A 24,092-nucleotide genomic window follows, 5' to 3' on the forward strand; every position below is an offset into this window, starting at 1 on the left:
AGTGTCAGAGTTTCTCCAACCTTTCTACGATGTTCCATCCTTCTGTATGATATCTGAGGATATTAACTCTGCACCAGAATAATGTTCGAACTTGCATTACATGCATCAACAACATTACATCAAAATATCAGCTATTTTTTTTCTATCCTAATGCATTTATTTCACACCACAAAAAATGTGCAATATTCCAGTCAAGTGCTAATTACTATAGCTAGGAAATGTCACAATCATTTAACCATGATCTTGTACAGATAATATGAACAGTTTACAATGTTTACACAGCTCATCATGTAAATATCTTGGGAGGTTTGGGTTTCGAGTTAGCAACAAACTTCAATAAGAACCAAAAGCAACGACTATATTTGCTTCATGTTTTATACCACTACTCAAAGCACAGGCATTCTACTTACGTAAAAGTGCTTCTTTTTCTTAAATAACAATGGACAACAAATAGTTTTACGATATGACAGATGGTGCTGGATTGTTAGTGGCAGAGGAGGAGTCACTAACTTCTTCTTTCTTCTTAATTTTGATCCCAAACAGACTGTAAATTTTCATGAGCATCAGGTCGACTATCTCGTCCTCTTCAGATGGCTGAGGAACGTAAGTGGATGACAACAGAGTTCAAATCTTGCAAATCTTACTCTTATCAGAGAGCTCTTGTTATAATTCAGAGCATGTTCTTGAACACAGAAGGCCAAATGTTTGGTTACCTTGTGGTGAAGTTGTTCTTCAGTAAATGCCACCAGGATCACAGAAATAAAAAGGTTCAACACCACAAAGGTCATGAAGATGATGCAAGAGCCGATTAGGAACGCACCAAGAACTGGGCTATAATTCAACACCTAGAATTCAAAACCAAAACAGAGAGATTCATTAGCGTTGAGTCATTGAGTTTACAGTCTGCATTCATTTAAGTTTACCACAAACTGACCTCTTCATAATTGAAGATACCAAGCTGTAGGTTGACCATAGTCTGTGCTGCATGAATGACTGTCCTGTATGAAGACAGCTTCCAGCCATATATTAGGTTGCACTACAAAAAATACACAGAGAATAGTTATTTGTTAGGAACACCGTAAATCTACACTGTACTCAAAGCAATAATCATGAAGCCATCTATTAACACAGATTTACATCAATTTAAATGTCATAAAACGTTATTACACTGGACGCAGGTGTTTCATGTATTCTGTGGGTAACCTAAACCTACAGCAATAGAGTAGGCCAGAAACAAGAGGGTCATGACCAGCAGGAAGCCTGAGATGTCTGTCCAGGCCCTCTGCAGGGTGGAGATGATGAGGTGCAGTTTGGGGTTGAGCCGCAAGAGGTGCCACATCTTGATGGTGGACAAGAGAACCAGGAAAGCAATCAGGTAGCCCAGCACCGCGTCCGCTGAGGCAGTCTCGTGGAAACTGATGTACCTGATGAGGGGAAAAGAGTTTCAATATAACCGCTAAGTTCATTATCCAGTCCCAAGGACCTGTACCGTGAAGATGCCCGTGCCACCACTCACTGGTCCTTGTTGCTCTGATAGAATTCTAGGTCCCTGTTGCCTAGCAACGTTCTTTTGATAAACACACTCAGCGCACTCCAGCTGAGGATGATGATGGCCAGATCAAGAAGGTGCCACTTGGTCTTAAAGTAAGCCCACTTCTGCTGCCTCATTAGCTTGCCCTGATTGCACAGAGAATAATGGCTTTACAGATGGGACTATGCCTACTGAGGAATAAACAGGAAGTGGTATTTTATTTTTAAGTTCTTCAGGAAGTACTTCATGAAAACTGCTCACCTGGACATACATGTAGTAGAGAATGAAAAGAAAGTAGATGACCTCAGAGGCCATGACGAAAATGTGAAAACCATCCGTAGACTGATAGAGACGGACAGTCTGTATCTCTTTACGGAACTGGAATGCACCTGTGCAGACATTATCGCTGAATTGTTGAAAGTAATTTATACAGTAGAGGATGATTGTACTTATCTCTGATTTTTCATATCTACTGTAAATACTGTATGAAATGTTTGCCTTACCCACAGCTGTCGATTCTAACATTAGTGTAACAATGCAGAAGAGGTTGACGTTAGCATTGTACACAGTGAACTCCACAAAGATTGCACGAGTGTAAACATCCAGCCATCTGTTGTCAAACAGGTACTGAAGCGCACTGTGGAGTATAAAAGTAGACGTTTTTACACTTCTCTCGGTAGTCTCAAACTACTGTATAGTGGCACTCACTTGCTCTCTATAGTGGCTATATTTATGATTTACAGTAATTTCCTGCATATAAGCCGCATTGTATATAAGCCGCAGGACAGTGTTTTATGCAAGTTAAAAGAAACAAAACCCTAACCCTAACCCCCCCCCCCCCCCCCCCCGTATAAACCTCATTGCTGAAGAAATTTTGCAAAATCAATGTATACGCCGCGGCTAATAGTCGGGAATTTACGGTATACATATGTTTCTCATTTGTTTTCTGTTTTACCTTGTAGCATTGATCAGGTCAGGGCCCAGCTCCACCACAAAGCCTCCTCCTCTGTACAGGGCCATGCTGCCCCATATGGGATGTGCTCTGAGTCGGGACTGGCTCAGGTATTGCCAGGGGCTGGAAGCAGTAGCCTGGGAGGTGTTTGTATCCCTGGAGCGATTCCAGCCTGGTCCATAGGAGCCTCTGTCCTCTATCTCCCAAGAGTACGGAGCATGGCAGTCTGCGACCGACAGTTCCATGGAGCGGGCAATGCGACAGGAGTTTTTCTGCACCCTCACCTGGCGAAGGCGGGCGTTGCCAATAAGTCTGGAATTCCCATCTGTTATGAAGCCTGAATTAAACATAGACAAATGAGTATATCAGACTGTGATCCTATGTGTTAAAAACATATTTAAATATTTTGCATTTAGAAATGTAATTTTATCTAAATCTGTGAATTGTAGAGTGTAAAGATGTACATGTAATAATTTTGAATAGGGTTATGCTCATGTTTCACTTTCTATCTTTGCCTGTTATTTATTTCTCAGTGTGTAATGAAGAAAAATATAATAATATGAAGCCTGCAAAATTTGAAAACTGCATACCTGGATATTGTCCAAAAATATTGTTAAGAAGCGTCGTATTGGCCCACGTAAACACCTCCTTGTGGCTCATCGAGTCTGTGATCCCTCTGCCGAAGCTTTTCTGAATGTGCTGGTTCAGATAGAACGCATTTGGATCCCTCTGGCCATAGGCAACCAAGAGTAACATCCACATGAACCCGATGTATACTGTGTAAGAGAAAAAAAAAAAACTCTGTTAGTTCTCTCTCCTCCATGGCTGGAGAGAATGTGTTTGATCTGTTGGCTAGTCTGACTTACTGAGAATCTCTCGGAAGAGGGCAAACGCTTTTTGCTCCTTGATCATGTTCATTCTCATCTTCTCAATGTCCGAGGCTGGTGGTGGCTGGTATAAACTGCATGTGCTGTCTCTTCGTGCAATATGTGCGGCATCAGGATCACCTAAAAGCATGTGTGGATGTATTCATTTCATTTGTGGTCAATAATGTACACATGACTGATCAATTATAGTATATATTCTTAAAAAGGATACCTGTTTTCGACCCTGATTTCTCAATAGGAACATCACCATATTCCTCCTGGTCAACTTTCTTCAGCACTAGGGCAAAGAAAATCGCAATCCCAAGCACCTGTGTTGTGTTGAATATGAGTATTCTTATACAAATTCACTGAATTAAACGCAGTCGATTTAAAGCGAATTCCACAGTTTCTTACTTTCAAAGGCTGAGTGACGAAAAGGCTCTGAAAGAAGGACACCACCATGGAGATGAGCCAGCTGACGGAGCGCTGTTTGCCGTACTTCAGCCCGTACAGCATGGTGAAGAACGCCGACACCCCGCTCGTCGCCAGCACCAGAAGCCAGCCCAGGAACACGAACCACCAGGGCAGGCCTCCCTGACAGCAGCCCTTGCCCCCTCCCTCAGCGCTGTCCTTGGGGCTGGGGCTGCGGTGGTCTCCGCTGGAGGTGGAGGACAGGTGGGGCTCCAGGAGGCCTTTGATGCCCCGGACCTGCCGCACGGCCTGGCTGTAGCTGTCGGGGTTGGAGAAGCGTGTGGGCCCCAGCAGGCCCAGCTCTCTCTCCACGTGCTGGAGCTGCCGGTAGAGGTACTGGTACAGGCTGCCTTTCTGGGCATCACTGGTAGTTTTCTTTGGGTTCTCAGAGGAAGTGTTCTCTGTCAGCGGGAAGAGAATTACATTTTTGTCATCTTGCATGCTGGATCACAACATCACCACTAGGGAGAGCTCTAGCCCCAGGGGAGACAACTTTACAATTAAAATGTCAAGGAATCCTACATTCCCCTTTCAGGATACAAACCATTCATAAGATAATCATGTGTAACTATTTTCCCATTTTGTCCTCACCGTATACTCTCTGTATGTGATATGTGTGTTTTTAACTAATACAAAATAATAGTAACCTTCCAAAGTGACCGTGAACTTGGAGTTGTCTGTGTAAAACATGTCCCCTGTGCTGTTTTGCTGCCTGATGATGTCCTCCACGAATGAAAGGAGTGCATTGATGTCAGGGCTTTTGCCAGATGTCACATCTATTCTGGGAAGAGGGTTCTTCGTCACTTTGGAGAGTGACTGTGCTATTCTTTTTATGTCCTAAAAGACACAAAAACCTCATGTACTGTAAGTCATTATTAAAAGCACAAAGTACAAAGTTGTCTGCACAATGACAATAAGCATTAAACTGAGGAACCCATTCCGCTTATTAGACGGTTAGATGGTATTCCATTTATTAGATGGTTAAAGCTAACGGAGTATCTGGTTATTTAATATCTGTGTACTGTAGGTTTTTTTGCACCTTGGTAACGGCCTCTGGTGTTATGTCCTTGTGCTGATTCTCAGGGGATTGTGGCTGGGTTGGTGACACACGGCCACCCTTGGTCTGTTTGCAGGTGACCGCCTTGTCCTTTACAGGCTTCTTGGACTTCCTCTCCCGCGGACGTGTGTTTCTGAAGATGCTGACGATGAGGAGGTTGATGGGAAACATGATGATGGAGCTCTGGACGCCAATCATCACTTGCTGCCAGGTGAACTCAATGTGACCTTTCATGGTGGGGAAATAAGTCCAACTTTAAAAGGCATCTAACCTCAGAGTTGAGTGCTGTTTTCATTTACTCTCTTGCAGGTAGGTTAGTAAAGGGTGAGGGGCGCTGTGGCACAGCAGGCTACAGCGTTACGGGTCCGAGTGCCCGCGGGGACCCAGGTTCAAATCCGGCCTGTGGTCATATCCGAATCCCGCCCCATCTCTCTCTCCCACTTGTTTCCTGTCTACCTCTTCACTGTCCTATACTAATAAAGGCAAAAAGGCCAAAAAAATATATAGCCTATACTTTAGGTTAGTAAAGGGTGAAATGTGCAGAGACTTACCCAAGTCCATGGTCTGCTCCGCAGGATCTGTGGGCACGCCGTAGAACATGATGCTGGTCAGCATGGTGCACAGTAGCAGGGAGAAACAGCAGGAGACGCGCTGCACACACGTGAAGTTGCTGTTCGGCGGGCGGCTGACCACAGAGAACCAGATGTGGCCATCACGGAAATCTTTTATTGTCTTCATGAAGAACAGATTACTGTGCAATTAAAGACAGGACAAATAACCATAAACTGGCTAGCAGGGGGGGAAAAAGTCATGTCTGAATTGAAAAGCAAAAAAGTGATGAGGGTTCATCATGACGGACAATAGTATTATTGTAGTAATCAAACAAAACACAACAAATGTACTGTATGCTTTACCTAAATCTCTTTAAGTCCATGTCTGTGGCTACAGGGAACACTTTATCCAGCACACCCTCCACCATATCTATGGCGAGCCACGAGCTGCAGAGGAAGTGCCACTTCTGCCCCGTCTCAATGTCCTGCACCATCACTTTGTCAACGTACCTGATTTGCACAGAACATAACATGCAAGTATGAGCGATACTGTGAAATAATGGATGTCACAGACACAGCTGTAGTTATACTATGTGCCTGTTGAGCAATGCAATGTTCAGCATCCTTGCTTTTGGTTAGCTCTGTGTCAAGTATTTGGGCTTAGATCTTAGGGGTGGGAATTGGCAAAAGAATGACAATTCGATACTATTGCGATATTTGGGCCACAATTCGATATTATTGCGATTCTTAACATATTGCGATACAACAAGTATTGCGATTCGATTCTGCGATATATTGCTATTGATGTCTCTAATATTGTTCGAAGGCATTACACAAAATAAGGAAAATAACACTGTTCAACTCACTTTGTCATGGCATGGTGCATATCAAGGTCCTTACTATTTGCTTTTTGTTGAAAACCAAAACACACCCACACTTTTGATTTGAAATTGCCGTCGAATGCACAGTAAAACGCCACAACAAGCGCCACCTTGTGAGGATAATATCTTGAATTTCCCCCTTAGGGATCAATAAAGTATCTATCTATCTATATATCTATCTATCTAGCATATTTAATGTTATCAGAGTAAACCCTGAGTAAACTCGCCTCAAATAAAAGTAAAATAGAGTAAAAATAGAATTCTATAATTAAGTATTGCGATACTTTGAGCTACTCGTGTCGATATAATTGTATGCACAAAATATCGCGATACTGAACAGAATCGATTTTTTCCCACACCACTATTAGATCTGGCACATAGCAAATATCTGTGTATGATGAACTTTTTCAGCTGTGTGGATGATCGTTTTTGATTTGTTCAATTAATGTGTAGCCTTTAGTCTGAATATTGCAGTAAGTAGGATAATATCAGTGGATAAGTTATTGGCTGGTGGTGGTGTATGGGCATATCTGTGTTACCAGCCAGGGTGAGTCCCTGAGTTGTCATGCCAGAGCCTGATACTCTGCAGCTCGCCCAACGAGAACGGCGTGGTCAGTATAAACATGTCTACCCCGCCTCGCTCAAACACCGGCTTGTCTGGGTCAGTCAGATGGTGTGGTTCACTCTCACCCTCGGTTCCCAGCAGAGTCACTGTCACCTGCGCAGGAGCCAAAGACACATGCGTGAACTTTGACCTTTGAGGAAACTCGGCACAAAGAGCATCTTACAGCCACTGTCAGTGAATGAGAACATTAGTTTGTCAAAACAACAACAGGAAAGTACAATGATGCCAACCAAGAGATGGCCAGTAAGCCCTCATAGTAGTCAGGTATACAGACCTGTGAGGAAGTAGAGGCTCCACGTCGATGCCCAGTGCTGATGTTGAGCAAGTATCTGTACTCTGCCAGGGGGTCGTTGTCGTCTAACACCATAATCTTAACCTAATAGGCAGCAGAATAGGTATTCTCAAGCTGACAAAAACAGCATATACCATGAGTTCAACCGTCTTATTATATCATTTCATGAATACATTCATTAAGATAATCTAAATCAAATGTAAAATGGAAATTCAGTGCATGAAATGTAAAATGGAAGTATTCAGAAGTATGACACCAATCAAAGAAAAACATGAAATAAAGTGTAGAATAATATGTTCTTTTGGAGGACTGACCAGAATATCACATTTGTGTAGATTTTACAGAGACAGACCTTTGCTGTGTCCTGAATGTCCTTCCGTCGTGCCCATATCACTGCCACGAGGTAGGCCAGGAAAATGGCACCAATAAAGCACACCACCACTGGATTTTCCGCAAAAGTGCCGAAAAGCTGAGCCGTCTGGCTCAAGTCCACCACGTTGGGCATGACGAAGAAGGAGCTCCCGAAGAACGTCAGGTGGTTGCACAAGCACTGAGTGACCAGGGGTGTAGTCAGGGGACCAACCTATGAAGACAGGAGTCAAGTATGTGCTAAAGAGTGAAATGCCGTCATCAAATCAAATTCACCAGGTGGTAGCGATTGCTATCAAAATCTGATTAAGGTCAGTTTGCAGTGTTCAATGCATTTTCACCTCAGTTTTATAGTAACGTCTAACATAAAAGTACACCCCAAGGTGCTCGACAGAGCCAAGCTTGAACAAAACATTCAGTGCTTACAATGATTCCTAAAATGCTTTCAGACCCAACACTAACTTCTGGTCATATACATAATCACTCTTACAATAGATCAATGCAACGTGTAAGAGCATACCCTGCATCCATAGTCACTCCAGTTTAGCTTTAGTTCATCCTGTGTGTGTGTGTGTGTGTGTGTGTGTGTGTGTGTGTGTGTGTGTGTGTGTGTGTGCGCTTGCGTGCGTGTGTGTGTGTGTGTGTGTGTGTGCGCTTGCGTGCGTGTGTGTAAGTGTGTGTGTGTATGAGCGTACCCTGCATCCATAGTCACTCCAGTTTAGCTTCAGATCATCCCAGTACACGCACTGAGCAGCAATGGAGGTGATGGAGACTGTGGCGTTTGTGGAGTTGACTCCTGCCCCAACCACAGGCCTCACTAGAAGGTAGTATACACCTTCATCTATGGTCATATCCCTCTGGCTCAACACCCATGTATACCTCTCCTCTGTTCAGAATTATATTAGTGGAGTAAAAAACATAATTTCAGTTATCTTTCTTTTCTTTACTTTGACATTTTTCTAGAAGTAGAAGTGAATTACGATGTAGAAACCTTGTGTGTCTCCGTTATGCGGGAGGTAGGTTTGTGCCTCGTAGTGTGTGTCGTTGGGATACTCCTGGAACCCTAAAAGCAAATGTAAGGAGATGTCCTCTGAGGGGTCCAGCTTGAGCACCAGGGACGCGTTAGGTGACGTCACGTTGATCATGATGGTGCTGAAGTTTCCAAGATCGAGGAAGGTGCTGTTCACTTCAGCAACCAATTGCCTCGGCAAAAAAATCTGAACGAAATCAGTTACTGGACAATTGGGTCTCAACTGAACATCCTCAGCTAAGGGTTTGAAATGTAATTGGTATATTTACAATACATGTTTCAAAAATACACTGTACAAAAATAATGGTATAAGCATGCCTACTTCAATCTCGCTTGTCAGATTAGCAACAGGGATGAGGGAGCCATTCGTTTGGGTGAGAGACATAGCCCCCACTGTGCCATTGATGGACTGCGCTGTATACCAGGCAAATGGATTTGTCTCAAATGTCGACATCTGATATGGAACACAGACATGGTGGTCAACCAAGTGTGAGACGTGAGGATAAACACCTTTGCTAACAACATGTAACATTAGTTCTAGTTCAAGTTTATTTTCATATACTCATAAAAAGTATCAGTAATGAGATTTCTTATGCTCATGAGCCAGCTCAACTTTCAAGAATAAATTAAATAGTACAACCCCAAATCAGAAAAAGTTGTGATGTTGTTTAAAATGCAAATAAAACGTTGATATACACATCTTGTAAACCCCATATTTAGCAGCAGAAAGGGCATAGACAACATAACAAATGTTGAAATGAAAATGTTGACTATTTCATGGGAAATATATGTTCATTTTGAATTTGATGCCAGCAACATGTTGTCGGGGCAGGGCCATGTTGATGTTTACCACTGTGCTGTTTCACCTCTTCACTGAACAACATTCTGTAAATGTTTAGGAACTGAGGAGACCAATACCTAGAGTTGTGGTGGTGGCATTTCTCCTTATTTGGTTAAAATATAATAGACTATTCCATTTACATACCACTGAGAAAGAGCATACTGTACATCAGTATACATTCATCATCATCATTAAGGGTCTGCTCTTACCCGGACATCCACAAGCCTTGATGACACAACGGAGAGATCTAACGGTGGGAGAGCAAAGCTGGCCAGGCTGGAATTCTGAATTGTGAATGGCTGTATCGCAAGGTTCTTTCGAGACATTCTGCAGGAAGAATATTGTGTAGATTTTTCATAAAGTGCAGGAAACTTGACATTGTAACTACAAAATACCGCTAAAAGACATTATCAGCACATCGGATAATACAAAATAAATTGATCTTTCAGGTCAAAAATGGAATCCATTTTTAGTGAACATAAGGAAGGGACTCTGCAACTTAGTCAGCTGCTCCTTACCTGTTGACATATAAACTAATCTGCGGAGTGATTATGATGGTGGGCCCATGGCATGTCTTTTTCCCCCTCAGAAGGGCACTCTGGACCTTGTCTACAGCAGTGCGTAGGTGATTGGTGATCTCACGCTGAAAAAGATGTTGAAGTCACTATGTGAGTACCTGCACCAACTTGATGATTTAAAACTCCAGTTTTCGTGCAGGAGTACCAGTACCAGTTTATCCGTTGCTGCTGAGATCACAATGATGTTACTAGCTGCTTCGATGAGAGGCGTGGATGCTTTCAACATCTTCTCGTTTACATTGCTTTTAGGTAGTGGAAGTGAGTTGAGGGACTTGCTGAGCTTTGACAAAACACTGCTTGCCTGGATCTGCCCAGAAGGGAATAAAACATGCTTATATGTTGGGTTCTAAAACGTCCTCCAGGATAAATACAATCTCTCTCTCACACACTTTCTGGGTCTTGTTAAGATCTGTGTCAGTGGGTGGGCCACTCCAACCCAGACTGTACTGCATGTCTTGTCTGACAGAGATCATCTTTCCTTGACAAATGTCGGGTACAGTACAAGACAAATGTCCAGAAGTCATCCTGTACCTGTTTGTCTGTGGTCAGCTCATCATCCTGCTTAGTAAGTTCGACCACAGCACTGGCGACTGCCTGCACCTCCTCTGGGAGCCCCATTGGGGCACTCTCTATTGCTACAGACATATTGGTGACCATCTGCTCTCGGAGCTGAAATGAAAACATCATGAGTTGGACTGGACTTCTCAGCATCTTGCAGGCTTCACCAGGATACTAGTTTAGTAGGCTAAACTCATAAACATCTCAATAATCCCATTATATGTCATGTAAAATTTATTTGGATAAACATTTGTGCTAATTTTCAATTAGAAGAGCCATGTGTAGTGTTTTTAGTCGAAAATATAAAAAATGACCTTGAAATAACATATCGTAAAGAAATAAAAGTTTTGATACAATGTAAAAAAAACACCTATGCTCTGCATGTGTTCTGCAAATGAAGAGTTCTTTTCCAAAACACCACCATTTTAATGTATTTTCATAAATTATTTTATTGTATTTAATTTTCAGTGGTAATTTCAGTGGAACTGTCATTTGGTTATGTTTAGTTGATTTATCTTTACACGATCAAAACAAAACAACTGCATTTTTATTGATATTACCTGACATACACAATTAAAAAACATGATTGTTTTATTTTTTCAAAAATGGATTTATAGCGTTTTAAAGAGCTCTTAAGAGCTCTTAAAATATCCAGCCAGACTTGTGTGCTTGATCTGTATTGAATACACTGTAAGTTAACTGAAGAGTGCCGTTGGTTCTCATGTGACATTCAGTGATGGACACTGGTACCTCTTTTCTTGCAATCTTGTCCTCGTCATTGGAGCCTCCATTCAAAGCTCTGGACACAGTTTGGTACAGCTGAGCTAAGGCTACCGCTATATGCTGGCCTTGGCTCTGAAACTCTGCCACCTGATCTGTCACCAGGTTCTGGAGATCTTGCACAGTGAACTCAGAAACAGAGTCCCTCACCTAGATGATAGACATGGAGGTATTTAATGTGGGCAAACCTTGATGTGGATATCAACCTATTATGATGTTATAGCTTCATCAGTGTAGGTGAATATAATACACAAATTGAACAGTGTCTGTTAACACTGATTTGAGCCCTGTATCATGTCTTGCCAGAAGAGAGTTGGGCACAATGGTGAACAATATCCAAGCTCATTTTCTAGTGGCTGTATTGGGTGTGTGAGTCTGCTTCTGCTATGGAAGCCTTGTGCAATGTTAGCCTAACACTGAAACCTGTGGATAACATGCTACCATGGCATTTGCATTTATAGTTTTTGAGCAGATAATTGATAAAAATGAATAAACATATAATCTTCTTAGGAATCCCAAACCTTGATGAGAATGGTGGTGTTTATGGTTTGTCCAGCTGAGTTCTGCAAAGTTGCAACCACAGTTAGGGTGTAATCATTACTTCTGTCTCCTACTGGCAGATAGAGTGACCTCTCACTGGGGTTATTACCACAATAAATGTAATTGCCTGTGAAAAACAATTATAACATTTGATAAGATAAGATGTCAAAGAGATAACAAAATGTACAGTACATGTTGATAAAGATATCAAGAATAGAAATAAACAAATCTTGACACCTTCATGAATTGCATTCCAAGCAATCCCCACCTTACCTCACTCACAGAAACTTGTCAAAACGTTGACACTGACAATACCACAAGATTAGTTTCTTACCACTGGCAGTGTAGAGGCAGTAGGTGCAGGGTGAGAGGCTACAGATGGACTGGGTTACATTGCAAGTGAAGGTAAATGGAGAAAGAACATCTCCAGCAGTAGGGTTTGTCAAACATGAGATGACACTGGGTGGACCTGCAGTTGTCCCAGGAGAGGCTGACGATGAAACAGACTCTGATGTGGTCACACTTGAGGCTGTGGTCACACTTGAGGCTGTGGTCATAGTTGGAGCAGTGATCACACTTGAGGCTGTGGTCACACTTGAGGCTGTGGTCACAGTTGAGGGCGTGGTCACAGTTGAGGCTGTGGTCACACTTGAGGCTGTGGTCATAGTTGGAGCTGTGGTCACACTTGAGGCTGTGGTCACAGTTGAGGGCGTGGTCACACTTGAGGCTGTGGTCATAGTTGGAGCTGTGGTCACACTTGAGGCTGTGGTCACAGTTGAGGGCGTGGTCACACTTGAGCCTGTATTCACAGTTGGAGCTGTGGTTTTAGTTGAGGCTGTGGTCACACTTGAGGCTGTGGTTTTAGTTGAGGCTGTGGTCACACTTGAGGCTGTGGTCATAGTTGAGGGTGTGGTCACACTTGAGGCTGTGGTCATAGTTGGAGCTGTGGTCACACTTGAGGCTGTGGTCACACTTGAGGTCACAGTTGGAGCTGTGGTTTTAGTTGAGGCTGTGGTCATAGTTGAGGGTGTGGTCACACTTGAGGCTGTGGTCATAGTTGGAGCTGTGGTCATAGTTGAGGGTGTGGTCACACTTGCGGCTGTGGTCACACTTGAGGCAGGTGGAGGTATTTGAAATTCATCATAACCGTATTCTACATTACCACCTGTATCTTTTGTACCTATAGTGAATATAGTACATGAAGAACAACCAGTGAATAACATACAGTGACTATTAAATCCATGCACATGTGTAACTTAGCACAAGACACTCACCATAAACAATGACTGTGAAGGGCAGTGCACCCTGAAGGGTCGCCGCTGGGACTGACCATGTGCTGACTGAGTTTGCTACCTCTTGGAATCGCCTTTCTCCACCGCTGTAACAGGAGCTGAGGTCAGCCTGGAAGGAAACAACAATTCACCTGACAATCAATAGACTTGTTCTGAGTGTCTTGACAGGGATATAATGGAGGCTAAATGGAAGTAAACTCGGTTTACCCACCTCTGAAATTTCAGAAATAGTGTATCCTCCTCTCAAAAGAATTTATTCACCAATTGCAACTTTTAACACTCGTATTGTATTGTTATAAACAATAGACAATAATCTCAACCATCATAAACTTTTTAAAAAATCTGATACTGCATGGCACAGTCTACAGTACCTTACCGTGATCACACAATTCATAGTCTTGCCCACCTCTTAATTTACTGCCCTGTCAATAAACCCTTTCAATCTACAATTAGAGGGGTTCCATTTTAAAGGAATATTTCTGTATTTTACACTTTAAGCCTGTTTTCTGCATTGCCTAGCATTAAAACGAGTGTTTGACACCGAAATGTTGTCCTTAAAACACCCCTAAACGTTCGTTTTTAAAAAATGTGCAGCTCACCGAGTTGTAACTGGACTTCAACGATCTTCTATAGCAAGTTTCGCAGTGAAACTCAAATTCTGTTGAGTTATATTAGGCACACACGGTTGTGAGGTATCTCAAAAAGTACTCCCGGGATTTCGAAAATAATAAAAGATATGATAAAAGATGACAGAAGCTGTATTTCGCTGCTAAACTTGCTATAGAAGATCATTGAAGACCAGTAACCACTCGGTGAGCTGCACATTTTTAAAAATGTTTAGGGGTGTTTTAAGGACACAATAGTCCATGCACAAAGCGAGCAATGTTAAAGTCATACAGAGCTCCATTCTAAAGCTGCCAAATTCCACAAACAGGCTCAATCGTCGAGATTTCGGTGTCAAACATTCGTTTTCATGCTAGGCTATACAGAAGACGGGCTTAAAGTGAAAGTAAAATACCGAAATATTCCTTTAAACATTCAAAATGAATCAAGGCAAGTTAAAACGTGTTTTGTTTATCCCTGAGTTACCATTTTGTTCAATGTGCCTCCTGAAAGACTTTAGGAATGGACTTTTTTAATGCAGTTGAAATTGGTCTATAGAAGCATCCTCTGTGTTCTGGGTGTTTAATGAAGGTGCCTTTACCCATGGATATAATGTGGTGAGCCCTCTATACTGTAGACCTCCTCATGTCTTATGAGCCAGAGTGTAAGTAGCCTGCATGTGCTAATGAACGACAGTGAAGCCAAATAGATTTCTGTCCGAAGCATCTATTGCCATAATAAAGATGCATTTTATGTTAAAAAAAGAAGAAGGAAAAAAGTAACAGACCAACACTGATTTGATCCTGTTACTTTGGTATATATCTATTAAACTTTTGAATGATAATGTATAAATTAATATACTTACAGCTACTGAAGATGTCTCAATTAACCACACTGTTGTCTGACAACCTGGACAATCCACTGTTAGGCTTAGGTCATTTAGAATGTTGAAAGGGTTACAGTCCTGACAGCTGAAAAAGACATAGCTCATTGTCTGAGGTAGAAACTATATAGAAATGTGAAAAAAATTACCTCAATAGGTATTTCTTTACATATTAAGGTACTGATGTAACATATGCAACAACAATGAAACTAAAACTGAAATACTGGAGTATGACATCCAGCAATATGTCTTACTTTAACTCCTGAATACAGCAAAATATTATCATAGTATTATTATCACCAAAATAGATTCTCACTGTATTGCGACAGTTATTTCACTCGTTGGTGTAAAGGTTACACATTTGGTTAACGTTGTCACTTCTTGCCTTCCTGACCTCTTTGTAGCAGTGAAAGAGTATACCACATATTCAAAAGGTTTTAGGCACTCCTTAGGAATCACAATGTTCTTGTCAACAGAGGTGACAGAACATGTAACAACACAATTCCCAACTGAAAGGCAGAAAAATGAAAAAAATCCAAATTAAATTGCCACTGATGTGCTGCCTGTCAACATACTGTCCATTTGTGAACTATAAATGTTAGACTTACTGCATTGCCAAAGATAATCTGAATTTCCGAATCCATTGACATAAAGCTCAACACTCGGGTCACTGGGCACATTAGAAACCATCTCAATTTCACTACTGGATCTTGGAATTCTCAAATGCTCCTCTCTCTAGGTGTAAAATGAATGTAATGTGAGAGTTGTTTAGATCAGGGTAAGTTCAGTGGTATTGACAAGAGAGTTACAGGTAAACAAGTAAGGACTCAATAACTGTCTGCGTCACTGAGGTAAAAACCTACTGAATTTTGAATATCATTTGACAGGAGTTCTACCTCAGGGAGGCAAACCACTGTTGTATTTCCTGCATCCTGATCTGTGGCTGAGAATGTGTTCCATGCTTTGACCGTCACTTGTGTCATTCCTAAAATCAAACATACAATTACAGTATACAACATAGATTTCATGACAACTCATTCTTTGATAGATTACTTTGTGATGATGAAAATCAAATTTTTAAAAGCGTGGAAACCTTGGACGGTTGTTGAGATGCTGAAAACCTGACGACTGCCACTGTCCACTTCTCTCGTCTCCTGGACGGTGTTATTGTCACTGTCGGATATCTGGAGGAGCAGCCGCGCGGGGGCTCCGCGGTCCAGAGAGACGGTGACGTGGAGGTACGCCCCGGGACACGGCCCGGCCTGTGTGGACACCGACGCCTGCAGCCCCTGCACCGGCTCCAGCACACACACCTCCAGCTCAGTGGAGAGGCCAGCGGCTGTGACGTTGTTAGAGGCCAGCAGAGTCAGCTCATGACAGCCTGGACCCAGGCTCTGCACCTCCTCTGAACCCAGGCTGATGTTGTGAGGGAATACGCCCCCAGCTGCAGACGACAAGGCCAACAATGTGCCGTCCTTCTGAACTTTGCAGGTGACATTGCTTCCTTTAAAAAATGAAGTGAAATTGTGTGTTGTTCATCGTTGTCAAATGTATATATATCAAAAAATTGTGTGTACTTTATGTTGAGATGTTTTGGCTACCTGCGTCCAGTTTGACCTGGATTGTAAGAGGGTTGTTAGCGAGGGCTTTGCAGTTGGTGCTGTTCATTGACTGGCCCATGCTGTAGCACTTGACCACTCCATATTCCCCAAGTGGCTCCTGGATGGTGATGGTCTTCTGCGCAGTGACATGCCACTCACTGGTGGTGCACTCCACCCCGACAGTGAAGACCCCTGGATGGCTGTACTGATGAACCACACTGGTCTGTGACCTAACAAAAGGAGAGACTGACTAAACCTCATCTATGCCAAGCAGAAACTGGGCGATTATTTGACCCGATTTCGGCCCCAAAAAGAGTCGGATCCCACAGACATTTGAATCGGACCGAATTCCTATTTTTGATTTCTCAAGTAGTTTGAGCAGGCTAACGAAACGCGATAAGAAGATCAATCAATCAACGTATAAGGCTCCAGTCCGATACAACTGGATTTCTGGCACGGCAGACATTTTTGTCAGCTGTCTTTCAGTGTGAGCATTTAAACATGCAATGCGAACACAGCAATCACTGTCAAATTAGAGTGAGTTACCATGTTGTTTGCAACTGGGGAAAAAAAAGAGAAAAAACACACCGTATCTGCTGTGCTTTACATGCCGCTAAAGCCCTCTCCTCTCTTTTCCCTCTTCTCCCTCTTTTCAGTCAGAAAGAATCCCACCTCAGCCTTCTTAATCTATGCTTTCAACATTTTCTACCTCCAGGGTTTCCCGCAGCGCTTTCCTGCTAAGGCGGCCGCCTTAACAACACAGGGCTGCCGCCTTAACTAGCGTCTTCAATAAATAAATGAATAAATAAATAAATAAATAAATATATTATCTATAGTGATATTCGCCGTATTACTCTGTCATGTTTTCTCCATGGCATTCCAAACCGTAGCCGCTAGTCTCCCTTCTCTGTAGAACGCATAAAAAAATAAACTTTTTCAAAATCGAGTTGGCCTATGCGCACAGGCGACGCGCTCATTCAGCATGAGTATTTGATATCAGGTCAGGTGCCACTGCCACGCATATCTCAGAGTGACTGCGAACACAAATAGCCTAAACCTAGCTAGATTTGACGACTCTCACAGGAATGGTTCTCCGTTGAATCTACCAAATGTGTGGGATGAGCGGCATAACACTTTTGAGCGCTTTATCTTTTCTTTTTTTAATCACTCGTCTACTATGAATGCATAGCCCACTGCATCTTGTAATTTGTTGTGACAAATACTTGTGCCATCTAGCCTACAGCTAACAACAACTTGTGACGGCTATTCATTCACGTGTTGTAAATTGTCTGAGGTTTACACAGGCTAGTTTAAACTTTAAACTATAGCCTCTTGTCTCCCATGCCAGTTTCATTCATCCCGACCGGGCGGGACGCATGTTTCCGTTTTGTAGAAATAATTCCTGGATGTTTTTGTTCAGAGCTGAACATGCAACTGTATTTGACAGATCACAGATCTGGTTGCTAGTGACAAAATATTAGTGTTCAATGCGGTACGATCTCGCTAATTATATTTTAAAAAGCATTAAAAACGTTCCGGCTCTCTTAGGCTATATGAGCAACAGGCACGCACAATAAAGGCCTACAGCTTCAATCAAAGAATTGCAGCTTTAGCCTACTAAATCACAATTCATTAACTATACCATACAGTCGCAATGTTACATTTTCATACAGTTTCATCTTTATTTCATGATATATTCTAAAATATCCACCATTGCAATTTGCAAATATTCTTGGTTTTAATAGAATACTATAATATTGACTGGCTTTAAAATATATCCTATGGTGCTATGCTGAGCAGTGCAAAGGTTTTGAAAGATACAAAAGGCCCTGCATTGGAGTTGTAAACTTTTAAGGTATAATATTGTCTAAATTGTGTTAATGATGTTTAATTGGTTGCTGATTCAATTAAATCTGATACAATGAATGTGAAATCCAGGTATATTGCTGTCATTAGTGTCAAAATTCAACATTTTCAACATTAATGAAATGCTGACAGCCTACTAATTTTTTACTTCAGCTGACCTCCTTGTCTTAAAGTAAATCAGAAAAGAAGTTATTTAGACAAGTGTGTGCTAGACTGCTCCTGTAGCCAACAATCTCTACCCTTTGGGAATTGAACTGTTATATGATCCTTGGTGATGTAAATTATGAAAACCTCTTTCTTTGGTTGGTCTTGATGCGGCCTTGACTCCTTTAAGACTCAGTCTCGACTCAGACTTGCTTCCTAAAAGACTCGGCCGTTGTCACTCGGTCTCGGCTGCAGTTCAACCAACGGTCTCGACCCCCCCCCCCCCCCCCCCATCGAGGGCAGTGGCGGCGATGTGGCGGGGACGCTACGGCGACGCCCCCTTCCCCTGGACAGACACCACCTTAACTAACAAATTTTCTGGGGGAAACCCTGACCTCCATCTTAGACATTCATGGGGCAGCCATGGCCCATTGGTTAGGGCTTCAGGATTGTACCACTGCAATCAATGTACAGCGCTTTTAAGGTAAAGATGTGCATGTTTGGACTCACTCGTCAGGGATGTAGAGGTCAATGGTGTGGCCATCCCCTGCACTGAGTGTACATGTCAGGTTACCCTGGAACGGGTGCAAAAGCCATTTCACCTGGATTGTGACGTTGTCAAACACAGCAGCCAAGTTTCCCATGAGCAGGTGAAGACCTAAAGAACAATTATGAATCATGTGTTGCAGATAAAAGATTATCTTAAAGATCAGCTACCATAATCTCGCACACAGATTTTGACATTTGACATTTACAGCTAATACATTTTTTTGAGTGACATTTTTACAGTCTGCAGTTGTACTGCTACCACTACCACCATTCACCATATTTCATGTTGGCCTATCTATTCACATGGACAGCATTAGAGAGCATAAACAATCACCCAATTAAGACAAAAACCTCCTACCATCTTTACAATGATACTCCACAGACAAGTAGCTTCCAAAACCGGGGCATGGTTCTCCAAAGGATGATGCATCTGCCAGAGCTTGGCAGGCCTGCAGTCCATGACACTGCCCTTGAGGTCGAATAACCATCTTTGCATTACTATTTGTTCAGGACATTTGGTCTATTCTCACTTTCCTTTTGCAAGGCTCTCTTTTCAACAGAGTGCATCCCTGTGCTAAGCATTGTATTCACAATAAACACTGTTCTTTATAGAGAGGAGCCCATACATATACAGTGTTGACTATTCATCCTCAGCTCGTATGTCTCCTGTGTTATACTGAGTTATTTCTGAAAGCCTCAGTAAATATTGACTTGGTTATGTCCAAGCTTTATTTATCCCCTAAGTCATCAAAGCCTGTTATAGGACAGAGATCCTTTTGTGGTTGAACTACCAGTGACCTCACACACATCATGCTAGCTCAGAGCACTTATTCATTTTGATTCTATACAGGTAGCGTCTAATTGAACTGATGTTTGCACACACTTCATACAGAGATAAAGTATCTCGGGCACAAAGCAAGACACAATAGGCCATAGCACTGTCACAGTTTTGTGCCACATAGCAAAATGTTACATGTTTCTTACAACTGCAGGCTATGTTTCCCTGGAAAATCATGTTAAATCCACACATTTATTATTGATTAAATATTTATCACGTGCATTTTACACATTCTGAATGAGTAATGGTATATGAATGGTATATGAAGTACATAGAGAGATGTGTTGAATATCAAACCTTCTACTGAATGTACTACATCCACCCAGCTGCACTCCTCTTGTGAGGGCGTGATGGAGGAAGAGGTGAACTCCTGGCAGTAGTGTATCGTCTTCCTTCCAAAGAAGCTGTCGCCCACCTCTATCACCTGCCCAGAGCCACACTGAAGTGTTGCGTTGCAGTTTGCACAAGCCATAGATTTCCCTGTCTCTGAGGAGAAAGGGTGTTACTAAAGCCTACCTTACACTGACAGACTTTGACAATATTTGGGAAAGATTCTTGATAGATTGTAGTCTTTTGAGTAAAGCTTGAATGAGGGACATTAATATACTGTACAATCTTTCCAGAATCTTTCCTAAATCTTGTCAAAGTCTGTCAGTAAGGTTTAAGGGGGGGGGGTTTTATCTCATAGGCCTGCACACTCACTGAACGGGGTATAAGGCTCACCAAATTCACAGGCAAAGTGCATCTCTTGCGTGCAGTTGTCTGTGGCCTCCCATTGAAAGCCAGAGCGCTGGAGGATGTAACCACACCTGGCTCCTGCTGAGGGCTCGCTCGCCCAGTTGGAGTAACTGACATCAGAGCCATCGAGCCAGGCGAGTGTTCCTACGAGAAAATAATTTGATATCATTGAGTCTGTCAAAAAAAAAAAAAATCGAAATAATAATAATAATTTTAAAAGCAAACTAGGTTCATCGTGGTTCATCAACTCGTAACAGGGTGAACGGCACTTCTGCATTCACTTTGCGGCCCTGTCGTCTATAACCACATTAACCACTAGTTTACAGGTCAGATCGCGTAGCGGATATGTAGTTCGATGGAATGAGACTTAAGTAACGACACATTTGTCTTGCTTCGATGTCGCAATACATCATACTTTCGTAAAATCTTGCAGCATACTCTACCTTGTCTGTGGACAGCGTTGTTTGCTGGATAAACAAATAGCGTGTGCCGTGTGACTGTGCGTGCGACAGTGGAAAAGGGCACAGGTCCACAGTAATGACCTTGTTCATATCAGAACAATACATTTCCAACATCATAGAACGCATATACCTTAAAATGCAGCTTCACCCCAGCAGGGTCTAAATTACTCAAACAAGATACGGAAACCCATAAATGGAACAATAGAGACCGTGCAATGGTCTGAGTGATAATGTTTCTCTTTTGTGCAGAATATAAAGCTGCTGCCGTGTTATTCACAACATGGACCTATTTAAGAGACATGAGGGTAAACATATTAAGAGACAATATATTTGGTCAACAGACAGCTAATGAAGGGAGCGATGTCATTCAGCCAGTGGCATGCATGGCATGGCATGGCATGCATCATTTGACAGACACATGAAAAACAAAGCAGATATTGAAGTTCAAAGACCCACTACAGAAAATCAAGCATCAAACATTTTCTCCTACAAGTGTGCTAGTAACATTGCCTGATGATGAAGTTTATCCAATCAAATCAGTTGAAAATTTGATCTTGAAAAGGCAAAAATATTTGTTAATGTTAATCTTGATAAACAAAGATGTGGTAAGCTTAACAGACTGCTGAATGCTGTAAACCTATAAGCAATTATTCCTGTTGTTCCTCTAAATTTCCTTAGAAGAAATTATTTTTAACACTGGTAACATGGTGATGTGCCAGTAAAAAAAGAGATGTGCCAGTACAAAAATATACAGTAAGAATTCCTTATTACATGTTCATGCTTGTGCCTATATACATACATTTTACTTTACATTACATTTAGCAGCTAAGGAGCTGGACTAACGTGTAGTAGCCTGAAAGTTGTCGGTTCAATTCCTGGCATCCACTGTTGTGCCCTTGAATATACGTATATTTATATGTGTGTGTGTGTGTGTGTGTGTGTGTGTGTGTGTGTGTGTGTGTGTGTGTGTGTGTGTGTGAAACCAATTTAAGAGACCATTTTCTTTCTTAACCACTGCACTACCTCCGCCCCACTACCATTGTATTCAATATTAAGCACAAATTGAGATGAATAGTAACACAACTTGTCAAATCAGGGCAATCAGCTTAGAATCCCTCATAATGTTTACCCTCTGTTGCAGCTGAGTCCGGGGTGAGGTTGCTGGACGCCGGGGCCAGCCCTATCCACCAGTCTTGCTGGGGCTGGAGGTGCCGCTGGAGGAACTGCTGGGTCTCGTCGTTCAGAATAAATGCCAGGTGCCCGCCACCTTGTTCGCACCAGCGCTGGGCATTCTGGAAGGTGCGCTGCTGTGCCACAAACTCAAAGCAGGAGCCGTCAAAAGGCTCCTGGTGCTCTGGACAGCCCAGGGCCTCCGCGGGGTCTTGACCACGCGTTACGGCTATGTGTAAAATCACTAGCAGAACCACCTCTGCAAGGACACCTGTGTCCATCTTTGCCACTACCTGTGAACTGGTGCAGGCAGCTTTAAAGCTCGGCACGTTTATAGCATGCTGACGTCCCATGACATCATGAAAATGACCTGTTCACTCACAGTGGACTGGCTGTTTGGCAGCTTTGTTACGGGTCCATTGTGGTGTTACTGTGAACAATGGGCCTGTAGTGAACGTGCCGTAAAAGACCCATGGGTAAATAACTGCGGGCCAATCTGTGATCCCAGAGGGAGGATAGTGAGGGATCAGGACCACTGCTTTGGAAGATATTGGTAAGACGTTATAGCTGTGCATTGCATTCCGAACAGCAACAGCTTTTTTCTTGTGAATTATCTTAAGTGTTTATGCTGATATCTAGAGACAAGCATATTTTAGCCAGTTGCATGAGAAGGAATTTTTATGCAGAGACATGTTCATGATGTAAGGAGAAATGTGGTCATATACCCTCTATCTAACATTTTAGATTATGTGAGTACACTCACAAACACACAGAGAGAGAGAGAGAGAGAGAGAGAAATGGACACTCCCCATCACAACCCAGAAGGCAGCCACTGAGGAGGGCAGAAGCATGTTACAAACACTTAAAACACATCCATGAGCCTTCTTAATATTCTACCCCAAATCTCCAAAATGTTCAGGCTGCCATTTGATTGAGGATTGGGTGGAGGAAGCACAGACTTGCATTAGGACAAGAGGGATGTCAGACAAAAAAAAACATGGTCTGCTGTGTGTTTTATGGTGTGAGATATGACTAATGCTTTACTTTGGGGGTATAGCCCATTGTTTGCTGGCATGCTACCAATCACCCATGTTTGCATAATGCAAAAGTGAATGCCTCACATTTAGCGCAGTGCTGCATGAAGTTGAATGAGTCTATTACAGTGCACTGAATAAACTATCCAATTGGATACAGTCAGATGGATCAATCCCCGCCTATATCTTACATCAGTTCCTGGTTGTCGTGTGGTCAAAATCTTAAGTGTTATCTTCTCCGTCACTGAACAGGTAAGGGATTACAATGTTACTGTAAACATTCTTGTATTTTTCTTCCTTTCTTTTGAAACTTAGCTTGTTTGTAAATAGTGTTTTGTGTGCTTACCAATTGTACATGAATGGCATCCAGGTAAACTAAATACCATTATGCTTCACTCAGTGTATGAAGTAACAGCTTATAACATTTCTGTCAGTCAGTTTCAGTTCAATTTCTGCACTTGTTATACTTGGCTCTGAGCTCACAAAACTTCCTCATAGTCATTCACACCTTCCTAGGGTGCTGCTTTCATGGATTTTGGGTTATATTTGGTTAACCATATTTGTTATGTTAACCATATATATTGCAGAAATGAGAAAATATTAAAGATAACATTTCTTGTAATTTTACATTATCAGTTGTCATTTTAGAAATGTATTTAACATATGCTTTGTTTGGTGGTTTAAGGTTGGCTGGCATTTTGTGGTGAACATGACTCACAATGAAGACATGAGCACCTACATCAAGAAAAACAAAGTAGCCCTTATTAATATCCTGTCTGCTGATACCTTTGTCCTGCAGTGCATGCAGGGGAGGGATCTTATCACTGATCGAGAATACAAGTCACTGCTGTCATATGAAGGCACAGAGAGATGTATTAGAGATGCACTAGACAAAATGAGGGAGAAGGGAGAGGAAACTTGTCAGAAGTTCATTGAAGTTCTAAATGAGAGATACATCTTGGAAGAATATCCAAAGCTAAAAGAGATTTTA

General features: G+C 42.2%; 1 pseudogene; it reads right to left on the reverse strand.

Annotated features, from left to right (window-relative positions):
• Nucleotides 1–428: 428 nt before the first annotated feature.
• LOC134093439 (polycystin-1-like protein 2) lies at nt 429–22,348 on the reverse strand (annotated as a pseudogene).
• Between the last annotated feature and the right edge of the window lie 1,744 nt (nt 22,349–24,092).

The sequence above is a fragment of the Sardina pilchardus genome, chromosome 10, assembly GCF_963854185.1.
Source record: "Sardina pilchardus chromosome 10, fSarPil1.1, whole genome shotgun sequence".
Lineage (NCBI taxonomy): Eukaryota > Metazoa > Chordata > Actinopteri > Clupeiformes > Clupeidae > Sardina > Sardina pilchardus.